This window comes from Oryzias latipes, chromosome 23 (genome assembly GCF_053564925.1).
Source record: "Oryzias latipes strain Hd-rR chromosome 23, Olatipes_Hd-rR_3.1".
Classification (NCBI taxonomy): domain Eukaryota; kingdom Metazoa; phylum Chordata; class Actinopteri; order Beloniformes; family Adrianichthyidae; genus Oryzias; species Oryzias latipes.
Window position 1 is genome coordinate 24,626,404 of NC_136259.1, and position 19,645 is coordinate 24,646,048.

Consider the following 19,645-nt stretch of genomic DNA (forward strand, 5'->3'; position numbering starts at 1 on the left):
TCAGCTGTTTAACTTCAATTAGAGGGGGTGAGGGGGGGGGGCGACAGGAAAGGAAGTTAGAAAGGGATTTGCTGTTTTTGCTTAGCGGTTGCGATGGAGAGAAAGACATTGAAGGTGTCTCCTGAAGAGTTTTTTCTTTTTATTTGGGGGGGGGGGGCTCCTAATAGTAGATTGTGCTTGATGGATGATGATACACAGACAGAGTTGAAAAATCCCCGCGGGGGGGGGGGGGGGGGGGGGGGAACGAACAAACAAACAAACGGAGAGAAAAGCAGCAATAATGAGAAGATGGATGCAGGTGATGCTGGACAGGAAATAAAGTCCGCTGTCAGTCACACCTCCAGGTTATTGCTTATTGTTTACCCCCCCCCCCCCCACACACACACACAAACACAGCTCAGAAAAGGTCAGAGGTCACGTCGGTCATATCTTATTTTCCGTCTACGCTCCATTCTTTCTTTGAGCAACAAAGAGCCATACGTGTGGGGGAGGGAGGGGGGGTTGTGTTAAAAGTGTGTGTGTGTGTGTGTGGGGGGGGGGGTGAATTAGAAAAAATATAGAAAAGGAGAGCAGCGATCAGACAGAGCTGATAAGAGGAAGCGGGGGGGGGGGGGGGGGGGGGGGGTTCTGTGAGCTTTGGATGGTGGTGGGGGTGGAGGGAGAGAGGGGGGGGGGGTGATGTGTGTATTCAACTCCGGGCTGACTCCTCTTATGCTAATACAGCCAATTTCCTCTTTTATTTCATTTCTGGAGCCGAAATCTGCGATCTGTGATAAGGTTGCCGTGGCGACCGCCTGCTCCCCGGGCGGATGCGGGCAGCCGTGTGATGGAGATGTGTAAGTCGGCGGGAGCAGCAGGGAATGAATAATTTAAAACTCCAGCAAGCTGCAGAGATAAGAGAGCAGGGCTCTAACCCCCCACCCCTCCCTCACACACTCCCACAATCCATCTCTCCACCCTCCTCTCTCTGGTCATCTAAGGCTTCATCCTCCAACGCTCGCTGACCTCCAAGGTCAAGGGCATGATGGGTAATTGAACCAGTGGTTTGGGGCGAGGATGAGGACGGAGGAGGAAGCTGCAGTTCCCGGCTCCTCCTCCGGACTCCATTTAAACTTTTTAAATTCAGACAGAACTTGGGGCTAATCCCACCCGTCTGCCGTCGTCCGACACTCCGGAAGCAGAACAGCGGCCGCCCGCTCCACCAAAGGGACGCGCTGAAGGTGGCGCGGCGCTGCAGCGTGACATTCGGAGTTGGATCCTGGTTCAGGAGAAACTTCCCAACAGTTTCCCACCGTGGGAAAATCCTGAATAACACGAATTACAACCACTTTACGATAAAATGCCTGAAATCTGGATGCTTCATGTCTATTTATTTATGAGATTAAACAAAAATAATAATAATTGGTTTTGATAAAAAATAAATAAAAATGCAGTTTTTGTTTGTTTAGATTTAAAAAGCAAATTTTTGTAATTATTATTAATTTTGTTCCCTTTTCCTAAAAAAAAGGGTAAATATGCTTAATATTATGAAACTAAAAAAGTCCAATTTGAAAGGAAAAACATAACATAACATAAAATACCCGTGTAGTTTCATGACAGAAGGTAAAACACTGTTTGAATTTGGGTTTTGTATTTTTCTAACTAATGTTAAATGTGGTGCACAGACTTTTTCTTTTATATTTATTTTCTGGACAGAAGTATAAAGAAAATCTGTCCTTTTCTAAAATTAAATAAACTCAAATGTTTCTTTTTGTCTCTTTAAAAGAACAATTCTGCATTAAAACCCTTTTTAGCGTTGGCAGGAACAACATTAAGGTTAATGTTGTAACGAATGTTACTTTATTATTCTACATAAATATCTATTGTGAACAGATCTACGCTCATTCTTGTGTATTTATTGAGTCATCTCATGCTTGCTTCATGTCCTTCGGTCCGTTTAATCTAAAGCCTTCCTGAAAACATTTCTTCTCCTGTCTTAAATTTCTTAGCGTTAACATCGGTTGCTAAGGAAAACTTAATTCCTCGCGTCGACACAAACGTTGGAACGTTCGTTCATCAGGCCTAGAGATGCAACAAACCCAATGGTTGCTATGGAGTCGTCACATCTACAGAGGCTTACGCCGTCACTGATGTGGGCGGAGCTAAAACAAAGACACTTCCTGCAGCCCCAGGACCTAAAGCTTCTGTAACTCAGGTAAAGGAAATGACCTTTGACCTGTCACCGACTTTTTCTTCACAGTTTTGTTTAACCTTACGTGCAAAGAACCGCGTCTGGTCGCTCCCCAACAGATTCAGATGTGAACAGGTCGACTGAGGTGACTGTGCCGGTAACCATTTCAGTGTGTGCGTGTGCACAGGTGTGTGTGTGTGTGTGTGTGCGTCAGCTACGTCCTTGACTCCTCTCTGTCTGAGCCGCCAACCTGTTTTCATTCCACAGCCGCGCTTGCGAGGCTTTGTCGTCATGGAGATGAACCGGGACTATAAACACCCCTCAGGTCACGTCCAGGTGAGGGGTTCACGGCGAGGTGCGGCCGGCTCCCTCCAACCCCCTCCTCCTCCTCCTCCTCCTGTGGTTGTATGGGAAAAATAAAAGACACAAGCGAAGGGGAAAATCTTAACAAAAAAAGGCTGATTCATAAACACGCCACACAGGGCGCCCGCACAGGTGATCTCAGCCCGAGCGTGAAGCCTTCATCCCCGTGGCGCCAGGAGGCAGTCAGTCCCGACACACACACACATACACACCCATAGGAAGAACCGCACTCTGGACTCCCGTGGATTCTGTTCACCTGGCAGACACCGTCAGATCTGAAGATCTCCTCCTTCCTCCTCCTCACATCCAGCGGCGTCTGCTCCTCCTGCAGGAGAAACGCCTCCATCAGACGAAGCTGAAGTTTCTCCTCTGGACACACGGTGGCACTGCATACTTGTTGCAGCTCTGCAGCTGAGCTGCATGAGGCCCCGTGAGCCGAGCAGGGGGCACAAGCACACCAACACACACACACGCACACACGCACACACACACCTTGCACATCCTCCAGATTGGATTGATAAAACCGAAAATATTGGCCCATAGAAATAATACAACACAGCGATAAGAGAGTGCTATCTGGTTTGATCATGATACCACAACTAAACGCAAGCAGAATATCAAGTCTCACAAACAAGAAATAAGGAGCCGGGCTCTGGCGGCGCTGAAGTGACTGAACAAAAACCAGACTGACAACCTCCCATCCGCCGCCGCCGCGGATCCCCGAAACGCCGGCGAATTCCAGGCTCCTCGCCGCGTAAATAGAGCAGTTTCAAGAGGCTTTCAAGTCGGCGTGCGAGCAAATACGATTTCATTAAACAGGATATGAGCTCTCTTTTCTGATGGCTCTTAATCTAGATTAAGGTTTGTCTGGATGTTCACAAATAGATGCTGGAAGAATTGAGCAAATTAAATGCACCCCAGCCATGGAATCTATTCAAACAGGGTCAAAACAGACGAGGAATTCAGACATTATCTTTTTAATTAAATTATTCCCAAATTATTTCTCTGTTAAAATTGTAATCTATATAAAGGAATAATAATAATAACTTTAATATATTTGTCTTAAATGAGGAGATTTGCCTGCGTGCGATGCACACCACTGTGTTTTCCTCTTTCTGAAGGAGATTTGTTTAATTACTTGCGATCGTCTATCTGAGCGGCGGAGCCTCAATTAAATCTGATGTTAATTAAATCTGATCTTGTTTTGTGTATTAATCAAGCGGCAATTTTAATCTACTGTAATAAGAAATGTGGAGAGAAAGAATTATTTTAATTTCATGCTTGTGACGAGTGTTTTTTTTATTTTTAAGGAGGATCCATTGAGGTGAATTTGTGGGAAGTTTTTTTTTTTTTGTTTTTTTTTGCAAAAATCCAAAGAAGCTGCCGTTTGTCGCTTGTTGCCTACTTGCAACTTTTTTTTCTTTGTGGTTAAAGACAATTTGTCCTCAGGTAATCTGGATTTCGAGTTTGTGCATCTCACCCACATGCAGTGTGTGTGTCAGTGTTAATTATGTTTACATCAGCACTGAGCTGCGCTCTTATCAGATGCACGATTCCCTCTCAGAGGCCGCTTTCTTGGTAGAGTGACACCAGAGATAAGTGGGAAAAAATTTTTTTTTTTTTTACTGTGGTCAGCAACTCTTTCCACAGACACTCGATTTCCTGCGGTTATTTTTTGGGGGTGCGCGTTCCTCCTGAATGCAGAGATAGAGGAAGGAGAAAAAAACAAACACACACACAAACCTCCATCCAAACCACATTAGGCTAATTAACAAACTCATTTAAAGCGGAGGAAATATTGATTGCTGTACATTTGTGGAGGAAGAAGAAATAAATAAATAAAGAGCCTGGCAGGTGTACGTAAATTGTTTGTTGGAGGGAATTTAAATTACAGTTCAATCAGAGAGTCAGGAGGTGTGTGTGTGTGTGTGGGGGGGGGGGGGGGGGGGGTCTGTGATTTCCCGTCTCCACGCTTAGTTGATATTTCACTGGGTGAGGATTGAGCGCTACGGGTGCATTTCACACCCTGAATGAGAAAGGCAATCTCGCTCAGCCGACTAGAACAATAATTAGAATGGAGATTAAATAAAAATAATTAGAAAAAGTTCATCTAGTTTTGATGTATTAATTATTCCGCCCCTGCTTTATTCCAAGTCTAATTATCTGCTTCAGTGAAAATGCCAAGATTTTCTGCGAGTCATAAAAAATTACATTCATGTAATTATGTCAGCAATTTGGGGGGAAGTCAGCTAAGCAGTGCTCCCCCCCACCTCCCCCTCCCAGTTTAAAGTAAGTAACTTCTAACTACTTATAACTTATAAGTTAATACAGTCCCTTTCAAGCTAGGGGTATAAATAATAGAATGCAATGGGAGATTATTTACTCTTTAAATGAGGAGCTGCTCTCTGCCGGCTCCCACGCTCGCACGCTCTGCACGCCACAATGAAAACAAGACGACTTTTTATCCATTCTTGGTCAGTAGATAATAATTTGCATATAAATGGAAATATTTATTGTGACAAAAATAAGAAAAAAGGGAGATGCAGGAAGTAATATGCTCATTTTTCAAAAACTGGCGGGGCCCAGCTGTGATATCTGTATTTTAGGAGTCAAGCAGTTTTAAAAAAAACACACACACACACACACACACACACACACACACACAAAGACGAGCTTTAAAATATATATATAAATATCAGAAGAATGAAAAAGAGAGGGGGAGCCAAGGGAACCTTTTAAGATGTTTACTACACAAATGGAGTCTCCTGATGAAATGTGAGAGATAGCCGTCGACATTCGCTACTTTTTCTCGGCGCTCGGTAGCCGGAGACGGGCGGGCCGGACCGCTAAGCTGTAATGACTTCCCTTCCTATACCTGAGTCACCGGGGGGAGCCAATAAAGTCACACAAACAAACTTTGCAGATGTGGAAAATGTGTTAGCCACATAGAAAACCTGAAAAGTCGTTTTTTATTTTTATTTTTTTTTTTTAAATGATCAAAGTTGAGGCCAAAATTTCAATTCAAATAAAGAAAAAAAAAATCAAACTTTCTTTTTGTTGCATGAAGAAAACAGCTGTTGATGAATCGGGATTTCTGTGTTCACAACCAGAGCGACACTGCCAGCATGAGGCTCGCTCACACGTGAAACACATTCAGGTTGAAGGTTTCGCCGTGTTCAGCCGTCACCAGACTGAGAGCGCCATGCCTGCACAGATGCAGGACGCCGGGACGCCGGTGGTAGACGGTTCTGGTTCTATACGTCCGGCTGGCTGAAGGTCAAAGGTCCAGACCCAGAATTCACTTTAGTCAAAGATCGATGCTGAAAACAGTGAAAATATTTGAAATATTGAAAATGACAAATAAAATATTATATAAAATACAAAAACAGCTTTCTAATCTGTGCAGTAAAACTTAAAAAAATTAACTTTATTTAAAAAAAAGTGAGACTGATGTGTTCTTTATTATTTCCCCCCACATTTACACTCTTTACACTTTTAAACAAACTAATGTGAAGCCTTTGTTTCCTTTTTACATTTCACTATTTCCTCATTCTTCTCTTGATCAGACAAAATATCATTTCTGTCTCTTCCTACCTGCTCTTCTATATTTGTTCTGTTCTCTGTCTCATCCACTCCTTTATGAATTTTACTTTTTTAAATGTCTCGTGACTTTTTGCATTTCTGCCCATTTTTTTTCTTCTTTACATCACCTCCTTTTTACAGTTTTTGATTTCATTTCTCTTATGTGTAAAGGTAAAAATAATTAAGCATAAATAAGTTATGTTTCTTTTTTGGTAATCTTCGACACCTAGAACTATTAGTTTTAACTTTTTGCTGGAGTTTTACATTTTAAAAGAACATAAAAAAGTTGCAGAAACGTTAAGATGTTAGTCAAAGCAATATGTGACTCAAAATCAATATTCTGTTAAGTTAATATGTATTTACACGTTTTATTTAGCTGTTCCTTGTGTAAAGTTCAACTCTTAGCCACAAAATCACACAAAAAAACTCTTTTTTTTTTGTAAATGGTACTTTTGACTTGAAAAAACACATTTTTTTAATTCTATTCATTTAGAAAAGGACAACCAAAAAAAAATCAAAAACCTATAGTTTGACCTTAGACATGGAAGGCTTTTTTTCTTGAAACCACGACCTGACGTGCATGAAGACACATCTCTGAGATTTTTTTTTTTTCTGTGTAATGCTGTCGTTTGTCCTTCCGTTTCTTTTCTACCATCCTATCTGCTTCATGCATCTGCTGAGGAGACACCATGTAGTGGTTATCAGTCCCGATCAATGCATGCAGGAGAAACATACTGATTAGAATATGAACAGACCACACGGGGTGGAAAACACGACTGCAGGGCTGCTCAGACGCAGTCCGAGCTCTGAGGGATGTTTGCCTTCTTCTTCTGCAGAAATGGATTTCACTTCACAGTTTGGCCTCATTCTGAAAGTTTTCAGTTCATATAGGAACAGGCCGGAGTCTCGTTCTCCTGCGGCTTTGAGTAAATAGGAGCTACATTTACAAACGGGCCGTTTCCCGCATTGTTCTTGTGCCAGTGGATGGGTTCAGGAGCAGCCGAGTGCGCTCAGGTCTGCTTTGGGTGGTAAATTTGATTCTTAGAGAAGTCCAGAGGCTTAACTGCACTTCAGTGTTGGAGCTTCAAACATTGACTTTAGGCTGGAAATCACTAAAACTACGTCTGACTCATTTTTCTCTGGCTTTAGAAAACAAGCCGTATCTGTGAGCCACTTACCTCTGCTGCCTCATTTTATTAGTCTGACTCATTTTTCTTTGAGTTTGTCTTAACAGGTAAAGCAGTTACAAAGTAAAGACAAAGTATGAGTGGATTCCGTGAACTATGACTGCTTTCCTTTGACGGGTTAAGAAGTACAGTTATGTACTGAGGGTAGTTATTTTAATTCTTTGTCTGGAATACAACATTTGGCAAATGTGATCTCAAATTATTCAGACTTTTTTCTTTGTACTGTGCTACTCCTGTATGTTCAATTACTTTATAAAAGCTCACAGGTTTTGACTATTTGAAATGCTCTGATGTAAGTTAACGCTTTAATACCGGAGCAGATTCTGTTAGTGAGAAAAGCTGCTTTGCTGTCCTAAAGTTTCCGTACAATTTACTGCTGTAAAGTTTACTGAAGAGTTTGTTGGTTTAAAACAAGCGACAACGCACACAAGAACATGGATCACGTAAAACCTGAAACGTTGGGTTGTGCCAGGTTATAGGAACATTGCATATTTCTACCTGTAGTCTCTACTAAAGTAAGAAAAAGTAAAGGCCAAAGAAATAAAATCTCTAAAATTCACTAAAACAGGATGGGATGAACAGTTAAAACACCAGAGCAGATGAACAGACAGAGAGTGGAGCACCAGATCAAGAACATGTTTTCCTCCGTCTTTTCAACCCCAACCATTAACAAACAGCGCTACCATAACTATTAATGACCACATGCATACATACAAGCTGTTCTTTTAGTAATGCTCACTTCCTAAAGGATTTTAAAGCCAGGCTGCAGTGGATGCAGTTTGTTTTCTTCAGACAGCAACATGGCTGTTAAAGTATTGTCAGTTGGCAGTACTTAACAGCGGACAGCTTTGTAGATAAAATTATATGAAATGTGAAAAAAGAAGGGTCTTAACAGTCCGATTCACATTTGCAAATAAAGAAACCACAATTATTCAAGAAGTTCTGAGAACAGAGAAAAATCAAAGTGAAGGTGTTGGCCACATCATAAAAATGGATGAAAACGAAACCCATTTCAACCAAAACTCTTCGCATCCACTTAAATGCTGGTTTGCATCCTTTTTGGATGCTTGTAGACCAGAGGTAGAGACCACATTCCTGGTTGTTTTCCACCATGTGCTTCTCTGGCTGGACATACCTGATCCAGGTGCAATCAAACCAGGAAAACATGTCCAGCCACCAGCCCCTAAGGCCTGGAGTTCTCCACGCCTGTAGGCATCGAGTGGACCATAAACTTCTCTCTATGCACCTGCTGCAATGTCTGTCAAGAGTTTTCCTTTATTGTTTTGGACCAAAAACTCCAAGTAAGCATTTAAGTTTAATTTTTCTTAATCAATTATAGATTTGTGAATGAAACTGATGCTGATCATGACTTTTGTTTTCATCTTCCAAACAAGACAAAACAGCTTTAAGAAGCATTTTTATCAAACCAGGTGTCAAGGTCACACAGTTCCCCGTCTCCAGGACCTGGTTCTTTTGGTCATGACCCAGAACTCATGACCACAGGTGAGCTCCAACAAAGATCAACACGTAAATTGAGCGCTTCACTTTCTGGCTCGGCTCCTTTTTCACCCTGACGGACTGGTACAACGAGCGCATGACAGCGGGCGCTGCAACAATCCACCTGTCAATCTTCCCCCATTGGTGGAAAACTCCACCACCCACAGTTCTTCTAAAGGTCACACAGAGAGACTAAAGAAACAAATGCTAATCAGGCAGTCATGCATATTAGCTGAAGAGCTCTGAATAATACTCAGTAAGTACATAATATTAATATGTTATTATGTTCTTTTTATTTAGTAAAAAGAGAAGATTATATGTCAACAGCTTCCTTTAATAGGCCTTTTTTCCGTTAAAACCAAAAGAACATTAAGAAAAGACATTTTGAAAAATAAATAATTTGTTGCCCTTTTTCCTCAGATACATCATGGACTTGATGGCATTATTATATGATTAATTGATGTCTGTGATTTCGGGCAAAACAAGTCTATACAAGTTAGAATAATATTTTGTTTTTGCAACAACACCATTACTCTTTGGCTCAAACCGTCCAATCTTACGGGCCGGTATTGGTCCGTGAGACAGTTGGTACCAGGCTACAAAGAAAAGGAAACACGACCCCCAATATTTTCCATTTGCTTCACCACCTGATTCTAAAAGAGGTTTTATTTTGGGGAAACTACTGGATTCTCTCCACCAGATCTGTCTCCTTCTTGACGCATGTCAAGTCGCTCGGCTTTGAAATTCCATCTTAAAGTGGCCGCGCCGACCGCTTAACTGAAGCTCTCAAGCTAGCAAAGTTCTCAAAAAACAAACTCGTATGTAAAGTTTTGTTTCAAAGAAAAGTTCGAGTGAGGACACAGCCTTTGACTTAAAAACAATAGAAATCAGGAAACATCTGTCTAATGTTACAAAAATGCTGCTAATAAAGTTGTTCAAACTGTGGATTCATGTTTATGATTAAATACCTGTAAGTTAGATAAAACTGAAGTTGGCCTTTGATCTTTTAGCTTTAACTTTGACAGATACTGGATCCCATTTGAATGGTTCCTACATTAAATCTCATAAAAAAATCAAGTTTAAAGCAGCTGCAGATATTTTACCCTCAAAAGTTAAGGGAAGCTGCAATAGAAAAGAAACTAAACAATCGGAGGCCCATTTCAGGATGGTACGAGCTAGTCTGCAAACGTTTTATCTGACATTAAACCGTTGTGCAGCCGGAAAAAGGTTAGGAACCACCAATAGACACATTGTGTTTAACGTCTTAACAAAACAAATCATCTAAGCAGGACAAAATGTTTGGCCAACTCCACTGACAATTGACTAGTAGTTTATAGATGTATAGGGGGAAAACAATGCACAGATATAAATCACAGGTTTTAAAACAAATGTTGGCCAAGTTAAAGTACATTTGGGTCAAACTGGGATTGGGTTGTAAATGGAATACTATAGTAACAGTGAATGGAGTGAGGCTAATTCTATTCAGTTCAATTCCATTTTATTTATACAGCCCAATATTACAACACAGTTGTCTCAACGGGCGTCACATCGGTTAATTAACAAAACATTAAATCAGCTATAAAATACAACAGCTGATTGCTCAACTAGACTAAAACGGGCATCCCTGCCCTTAGACCCTCCTTCTCCGTCAAGAAAAACTCCTAAAAAAAAACAGATTCCAGGAAAGATAAAGAGGAAACCTCGGGGGTGTCCACATGAAGGAGGGATCCTCCCCCAGGACGGACAGGCGATGTACCAGGACTGTTAGAAAAGTATTAGCCTATCTAACGCTACAACTACTTGTTTGAATAGTCCAGCAGATGAGTTTCATCCAGATGGGGTTGGGGGGCGGCTGGGGGCTCTACCTTTGACTTTATTTTCAGAAATGAGGTAAGGCCTTTACGGATTTACTTGTTTTCCAAGATAACAAAAAATATTTAGCAATAATTAAACCGAGCTGATAAATACTGATAAATATATGATTACATATTGCTCCATGACCACTGTGGGAATGTCAAAGTATGGGCTTTGTTTGGTGTATACTAGCATTATTCAGTATGTTTATGTGTCTAAAATACATGGGTTTAAAATGATCAAAGACTCTTTAGTTGCACCAAAAAAAACAACAACAAAAAAAAACACTTACTTACCTAAGTCTCTGCCGGTTGCCAAGAAACATATCTATTATTTTCTCAAAACTTTTCATTAACAACAATCAGTGACCCATAAATTCCCAGAGGAAAAGCCAACAATAACACAACACAATCAATCAGTTTACTGCCAAAAATTGCTGCCAACTGTCGTTGCCATTATTATTTTTGTTGCTGTTATTAGAAATGTGTCTGTTACAAACCATATTACAAAGATCTTATCCAAAAGTCAACTTCCTGTTGTCTGATGAGGCTTTTTATTTTGTTTAGCAGAACCCAAATGTGGCCCCCACCAGAACGAGGATTTCTGACTTACAGGAGTGTCCCCAATGGCACTCAATGTTTTTTTCAGACAGCTATTTAAGGCCAGTTGTCTTTGGAAAAAAGAAGGCGCCAAGTAGGGGGGGGGGGGGGTCAAAACGACGGCCTATCAATTACTGACCCAAAGAGTCAACCTCCTGACTCATTTGGGCTCTCGCTTTCCTTCAGCTCACGCAGAAACTAGTTGAGTCTGGGGTTTTGGAAAGATCCCAGGCTGAACATTAATTTCTTAATGCATTTTGGATCCCATGGGGGCTGTCCTCAAGAGTGGGCCTCATGGGAACACTGACAACTCTGGTAATAGGATTGACTAAGACTGAGTAGAATGGCATGTAATTGTAGTTGTGTTGATGTCTTTAGATTTGTGTTGTTTTTTTTTTAAATATTTCCTTCTCCATAAATGGTCTGGTTTTATTTGTCCCTGACTGTGTGATTGTGGCCCAGGTTGTGTGCTGCTGATGGCGGCTGCCTTCCAAAGGAAAATAAAGCCCTCATTAATTAACAGTTCCTCCTCCCCTCATAGGTTTGTTATTGCTATGTCTGAAGCCAGAAGGAGGCCGACGCCTAATTGATCGACAGACTCTCTGGGACCTGGTAATGATAATCAATACTGACACATTTTCTGCTCTCACCATCCATCATTAACATCTGGGTACAGCTGCAGCTTTTAGGCCTGTTTGTTCTGGATTCTGAAAACGAATGACGTGGATTCTTTCATAAATATTTTTCACCTTGTTTTTTGTATAACAATTCAAACGTTTCATAGATGAAGTTTCCCCAACAACCTTTATTTATTTTTAGGGGCCCGGTTTGTAACAATGGCTATTTGTATTTGATAGTTATTAACCTATTATCAAAATGTCAATATCATAGAGCTCTGTTTGGCTCTTTCAGGAATTACACTGACTTTATAACTGGATGGATGCATACCAGTAAGTACATTTTCTTTTTTTTCCCCTTTATTTGGTATTGTTTTTCTGTTATATATTTTTTAAAATTAACATATTTTCTTTTTCTTTTTTAAATGTATTTGTATTACTCTGTTTCAAATATTCCTGTGATTTGATCTTTTATTTAATTTTAAGCTTGTTTGAGTTCCTATCTAACTAATTTATAACCTGCCTTTACTGTTTGCTTGCTGGTTGAAGAGGAAAGAGGAAAACAGTTGCTTTTTGTTGTTTTAGCCTTCAACTAATCAACGGGCTTCAACGGTAGCTCCTCCCTAAGCAGTCTCCCATTTTTTTATGAACCTACAACCAACAGGAGCCCAACAATGGGATGGTTTAATGGGTCCATTTTATAATGGACCGTTCTGTAGCGCTCAGTGGAAACGAGGCATAAATGTCTGAATCTCGCCACTAATGTAAGATGCAGGCCGGCATGTAAAGAATATTTACTAAAATTTTAAATGAAGAATTTGAGGAAGTTACTGTCTGTAAACCTGACCCAGATGTAGAACTGTGTCTTCAAACTGTTTTTTATGGAGTTGAAAAGGATTTCAGGAATGGTTTCCTTTCCTGAAATCCCTACTGATCAACATTTTTAGATCACTCATAACTGAAATAACTTCTAATAATTCAATTCCACTGCTTGAGGGATTATTACCAGTGAATTTATTTACTTTAAAATTAAGACATTTAAATGTCTATGGAAGGTTTTGTGACCCATACTTAGCTGTCAGCTGCAGGAGGCGGAGCCAAAGGGCTACGTTAACTTTTTTGGACAATTTGAAACGAATAATAAACATTCAACAGTAATGGAACCTAAAACCGTCACTTTAGATGTGAACCTTTTCAAAAAGGCCATCGTCATGGAAAACGATAACACAATGCTGCATCATTGGAGGCCAGAGGGGGAGATGGTGAAAAAGAGCATTTGGGTCAGTGGGCAATCACCAACGCTCTCCATCACAATAAATGGACCCCCACATACTTCCCTCTCAATTAATGCATTAGCAGGGTCATAGGTTATGTAAGCAACAACCTCTCTGGCAGAAAGGGGTGGAGTGTTGTAATCCAGGAAGCGCAGAGCTCAGTGCTGATTGGCTGCATCTGAATGTTTGGTTTAGGAAAAGGGATGGAGGAGGGGAGGGGCATTCTGGGTTTAGCGGGTTCTGATGCTAAGAGAACTGAGAGTTGTAAACTGAGATGCTTTCCTAGATCAAGATACAGTTAACATTTCACTGTAGAAACAGTTTTTATGGGGTAAAAGTAAATTGTCTCACTTTTGTTACCATTCAAATTGCCTCAGGATAGAGTAATCTGTTGTTTGTGGGTAAGACTACTTGGAAAATAAGACACTATAGTATCTGCTCAAAATTCATAATGCAAAACGAGACTGAAAGACTAAAAATGAATACTTTTAATACATTAAAAGACTTTTAAAAGAGGAATACATTGATCCAAGCCAAAAATCAATTTAAAAAGTCTCTTTATGAACAGAATAGAGGAAAGACAATGAGTCAATTTTTCTTGGTTAAAAGTATATTTCCTATAAACATTGTATTCATATTTAGTCTCCTATTTTCAAAATCAACATCAAACCAAAACAAAAAAGGATTTATGATTCTATGTATGATTAACAGGAGTAATGTATTTCCAGGAGAAAAAGTAGAGCTAGAACAACATTTCTAAATGTATTCTCAGAGTATTTTTCAAATTTGGAGAAAAGAATTGTATCAAATATGCTGAAAATAGGAAGAAAAGTTTTCTTTTCATTTCAGTCTAAATGTGTTTGAACAAGACATGGAGACGTGATTCCTGACACCGCTCTAGAATAAATAAACCTGATCTCTAAACATCATGCCTGCCTTCCATAGTGTAGAGATTAAGCTAAAAACTTTTGACATAAGCTCCTCCCACACGTGGCGGCAGCAGCGGCAAGGTCACAAACACACTTTTAGACAAGGGTCCACAAGTGGTGAGAATTAGCCGTACGTTGCACGAGCGTTACTTGTACATTTCTCTGAAATGTCACGTATGTTTGCTTTATCCTCCAGTTCCGTATTAAAACCACTTCATTACAGAAGCTCTTCATTGACCGATCAACTTTTTATCAAAGCCGGTGTAAACAAACTATGGGATGTAAGCTTCTGAACTACTGATGAGCAGCTTAATAATGAAACCCTACAAAATGGAGAACAGGGTGCATCACTGACTCTGTCTCACTGGCCAAACCCTTTCTGTCTATTTATCGGAGCGTGTAGTGAGGAAAGGAAAGGTCAACGTACATTTCCTAGAAAGCTGTAACTGCTGCGCTGTGAGAGCCAGTGTGTGTGTTCAGCAAGAATGTGGAATTTAGCCCGAGGACATGGCAACTGACGGCTTCTTTATGTGAATATCCCCAAAGACGGGTAGATGGGAAAGAAGAAGGGTTACACACCAACCGCACACACGTGACATCATGAATCCAACAAACATGGTGGCATAAGAAGGGGGGGTAATTCTATTTGTTTATTTTGCCTTTCTACTGCTAATGGTCCCTATCCAACGCTAATAAAGCTGGAAGCGCCAGCTGATGTCACATTTTTTTTTTTTTTTTAACTTGTCCTGTCCAACAGCTGGGCAGACAGATGAGAGCTGAGGGCCTCTTGTGTTGGACAGATTTTACTTTAACAAGAGGGGTTATTAATCTTCAGACAAACCAAAGGTATGTCTGGATAAACCCCTTTTGTAATTGAGGCCAGACTTTATTAATTTCAATCATGTCTGAAAATCTTTGGTGTTGGACCGGACGGAAAAGGAAAGAGGGGAAGAAGAGAGAGGGACGATAGAGAGAGGGGGGGTAGGGGGTGATAATAGGAGGGGAAGGGGGATAAGACCATGAAGCAGCATAAAGCAACAAGTTTACTGGTTGTTAATCATTATGGTAACGTTCAAATGTAGTACAATAAGGGCGGAGCCTGTCCACACACACACTCAAATGTTATAAACACACCTGCTAGCTGCAAAAAATGTCCACCTGTCGACATATATACAAAACAGATAGTGTTCACACGCATACTTATGCCTTAAAACCAACTAGTGTGAAATATTTCAGTCATTCAGTCATGCAAACTGTAAGTGCAAAGGTGAGCTAACACCTGTGCTCAGGTGAGTGTTTATGTTCTTCTAAAATGGATGGTGGAACGTGGAAAGAAGGAGGGAGAGTGCCCAGCCATCCCCACCCCAAGACCCCCACCGCAGCAGCAGCGGCAGCCGGAATCCCCCCAACGCCACACGGGAACCGGCAGGGAACAACCGCCGCCCGGGCGACCAAGCCCGCCACCCAGGCCAGGGCCAGCAGGACCGCCGCAAGGCCCCCAGAGCCAGAGAGCAGGGAAGCACGGAGGGAGAGAGAGCGCCGCCCCAGCCCAACCAGGAGAGCAGCCCCCCCGCCGCGCCGGGAGAACCCAACGCAGGGCCCCACCGGAGACGGACGCCCACAGCCCCAGACGAGCACCCCACCACCACCCAGGAGTTCCGGGCATCCCCCCGCCCCAACCCCAGGTACGAGCCAGGACCCCCCAAGGGAGACCCGCTCCGCGCTCCAGGCAGCCATCCGCCCGGCCCGCGGCCGGTCCAGGGAGGAGCGGGGCAGGGGCCCGCCGCCCCCGCCCAAGAGGGGGGGAACCCCGGGGAAAAAAAAGAGGGCCCACAAGGGGTGTTGTAAATATGGCCCGACCAGGCTCGGCCACAGTTGGAAATATGGCGGGGCCCAGCGCCCAGGAGCAAGGACCAGAACCCACCCCCCAGGGACACGAACACTCCCGGCTCAGATGTAATGTGAACCCCCCCGCCGCGCGGAGAGAGCACCGCCGGGCCCAGGAAGCCGGCACCCCGGGGACACGGCCGCCGTTGCAAAGGGGCCCGTACCCCCCACCAGGGAAGAGGCAGGGGACAGATGGTCCTAGGTCCCACCTTCCTTGCAAAATGTGTGTGCGTGTATGTGTGTTTGAGAGGGTGTGTGTGTGCATGTGTGTGTGTTTATGTTGGAATGTATATATTGAGGGGGGAGGGGTGTGTGTGCTAAGGGGGGTGCAGTTAAAATTGGCGGGTAGGGCACTGAGGGGACATCTCCTGATTACTCACAGTGACGTCCCCTCACCCTCCCCACCAAGGGACCCTAAATGTCTAAGGTGTGGTTAAAATTGGCGGGTAGGGTGCCAGGAGGACATCCGCTGCTTGCTGGCAGTGATGTCCAAGCACCCCCCCTACCAAGGGCCCTACATGTCTAAGGTGCAAATAAAACCGAAAGAGGGGGGGCCCACTCCATACGGCAACCATGGGAGGGGGGCCACTGCCTAGTAAACCCCCCCCCCCAAGGCTCATCGCAGGCTAAGCCCCCCACCCCCTCACCCTATTATGAGGTTATATGAGGAAGGGGGTAAGTTGGGGACAGCTGGTAGACTGTCCCCCGGTGGTCAGACAGCTGCCCCCCCCCCCCCCCCCCAGCAAGGGGGCCAGGCCCACCCAGCCCAGGGGCCCCACCCCCGGAGGCGCCGACACCCCAGGCCCAGCACCACCCCCCCCCCACACAGAGAGAGAGGAGCCAGAAAGCGTCGGCCCCCCCCAGGAGCAAGCCCAGGCCCCCACCCCCAAACGCCGGCCCTGGAAGAGCTCTGGTCAGGCCTCGACGGGACCGAGGCAGCCGACCGGCCGGGGAAACCGCCGATGGCCTCAGCGGAGACCCCGACCCGTCAACCCCCCCTGCCCCGTACCAATAGAGCCCCCCCCCCTCCCCCAGAATGCCCCCCCACAAGGCAGGGCCGACAAGACCCCCCACCCCACCACCCCCCAGACCCCGCAGCCAAAGCGGATGACACCCAGAGCGACCGGGGGCCCCAAGAGGGCTGTCCCGTCCCGCCCCAGAGCCAGGGAAGGGCCGATCCCAGCCCCAGGTGTAGGTGGGAAGCCCATCCAGCGCCGCTGGGCCCCCCCCCGAGCAGCGCCCCCCGCCAACCCCCCCCAGCACAGGCAAAGGGACCACCCCCCCAAGCCAAGCCAGACCACCACCCCACCCCCCCACCACGCACCCCCACACCCAAGCCCAGAGGACCACGCAGCGCCCCAGCCCGCCCAACCCAGGCGCCGGACCCGACCCCCCGACCAACGGAGCCCCCACCACCCCCCGCCAGGCACCGGAGGCCCCGACCCCCACCCCAGCCCACGGCAGAAGGGCAAGGAGCGGCGACGACCAGGCCCCCCCCACCCCCTAAGTCACGGAGTTAGCTATGGGAGACCAGAGAGACTGAGTTCTTTCAAAGTTACTTGAACCTTGGGCTGACATTTTTTCCAAGCTGATATGATCAAGCAGCAGATTTCTGTGTTGACTTATATTTATATTTTTCTTGCTTTTCCAATTTATTAAAATAGTTTTTTTAGCAATGCAAAGAGTTATGAAAATGATAGAGCCTAATCCTCCTTCTACATCGATGGCACTCATGTCACCAAGCACACAAAGTGACGGTGAAGCTGTGATTGAAACCTTAAGCCAGACTGATAGATCGGCACATACCTGCTGCCAGAGAGCCTGGACAGGCGTGCAGAACCACAGTGCATGCATGTAATTGTCGGGTAGATTACTGTCACAGTGCTGACAAATGTCTGAGTTACTGAGACCCATCTTGAACATCCTCTGTCCAGTGTAGTAAATTCTGTGAAGAGTTTTGAAATGGATTAGCTGCAGATTTGGACTTTTTGTCAGTTTAAAGGTGTTTAGACAAAGTTCTGACCAAAAGCTTTCATCTGTGCTGATGCTCAAATCCGCATCCCATTTTGTTGTCGGAAGTGAAATATTATTATCTAAGTTACATAAAAGTTTGTATATTTTGGAGAGAGTTTTATTCATTGTGAAATTGATCAGAGTGGTAACTACATCTGGTAGCTTTAAATCGTTGTCTCTGTATTTAAACTTTTTAGTAATAATTGATTTAAGTTGCTGATATTCCAAGAAGTTATATATTCCATGTTTGTCTTGAAGTTCCTGGGGAGTTATGAATCTTCTATCAATAATTATGTGCTCTAGTTGTTTTATGCCCCCTGCTTGCCAAGCTGGGAAGTGGATAATCTTTTTGTTTATGAGGATGTCTGGGTTGTTCCAGATGGGTGTCATTTTGCACGGTTGAATTGATGATTTTGATATTTTGAGAAATTCCCACCAGGCTGTTAAGGTGGCATTTATATTGGTACTTTTGAAACAATCCTGTCTTTTAACTATTTGGCTGATAAATGGAAGATCTGACAGGTTGATCTTTCCACATAACGCCTGGTTATGTTATAACGCGGTAAAGCTGATGTCACATTTAGTGTCGTCTGCCAAATTGAAGCTGTGAAAATATAGATGGACGGATGGATTTCACGTCTGTTTAACATTTCAAGCTTTTCTTAGCGGCTCTTTGAACTACCCCAACTATTCATCCATGTACGACATCAACGTATATCCAATATTTTCTGAAGCTTAGAAAAGCTTTCTGTGCTGACATGTAACACAGTAAAACAAAAACAGAATTTGTTGGATGGTGAAAGGGTTATGGTAGTACAAAGAACGTGTGGTTTTTCCGTTGTCATCTCCAGTGTCAATGTAAAGGACGGAGGCATTTGGTAAGGTGACTAAAATCACTTGAGACACGTGGATGTGAATTCCCTCACTACTCCCGGGTTGGTGCACTACAGTATATAAGGGCCTGACATTTTTTTCAGGGTGTCCGAATCTTCAAGTCCAAAATCCAGTGCCCTGGAAATTTCCTAGAAGTCTCCGTGAAAAACTAGTTTGCAACAATGCTCACTAAATTAGATGATATAGACCACAATGCATTGCATTTGAACAATTTTTCATTTGAAAGAATAGTATGTAATTTTACTTTTTTATTAAATCATCCAAGTTTTCATCATCAGAACACAGTGACATAAATAGTCATTGTAAGTCATTTACATTTATTTGGTTTTTAATTTGGCAAACAGGTGACATCATATGTGGTGGTTAAAAAAAACAGGCCACTGGAAAGTCCTGCACTGTATCGGATTTTAGGGGTTTGAGGGGGAAGAGATGAAATTTGGACACAACCTGTATCTTTTTTTAATGTATCAAATGTATTTTTTGTTATTATTATGGAGATCGTGGTCAAAAGTACATTTTCTTATCTCGGTTGGTTAATATTTTAGTTGCCACAGTAAATGCTTTAAAACTAATAATTTATTTAGCATCAAGGACCGTTCAGTTCGCCATCTACCACTATTTATTATCTGATTTCATGGAACTTTGTTTTTAATCTCTAGTCAAACCTCCTGTAATCAGAAATACGTGTTTTTATTTCCGTTGAAACCGCAGGCGTCTGAAACCACAGTCAAATCTTTTCATGCAAACAGCCTGTTGGATCAGAAAGCGAAGTGTCGACA

The 19,645-nt window shown here is 43.2% G+C and overlaps 1 protein-coding gene across 11 annotated transcripts in view; it reads right to left on the reverse strand.

The window, feature by feature from the left end:
• Positions 1 to 19,645, reverse strand: part of LOC111946946 (uncharacterized) — a 508,119-nt gene that overhangs the window by 297,137 nt on the left and 191,337 nt on the right. For all 11 annotated transcript variants that reach the window (XR_013653695.1, XR_013653696.1, XR_013653694.1 and 8 more), the window contains exon 5: positions 2,421 to 2,858. The gene's annotated coding sequence lies outside the window, so the exon portion shown is untranslated. The remainder of the gene's footprint in view (positions 1 to 2,420; positions 2,859 to 19,645) is intronic.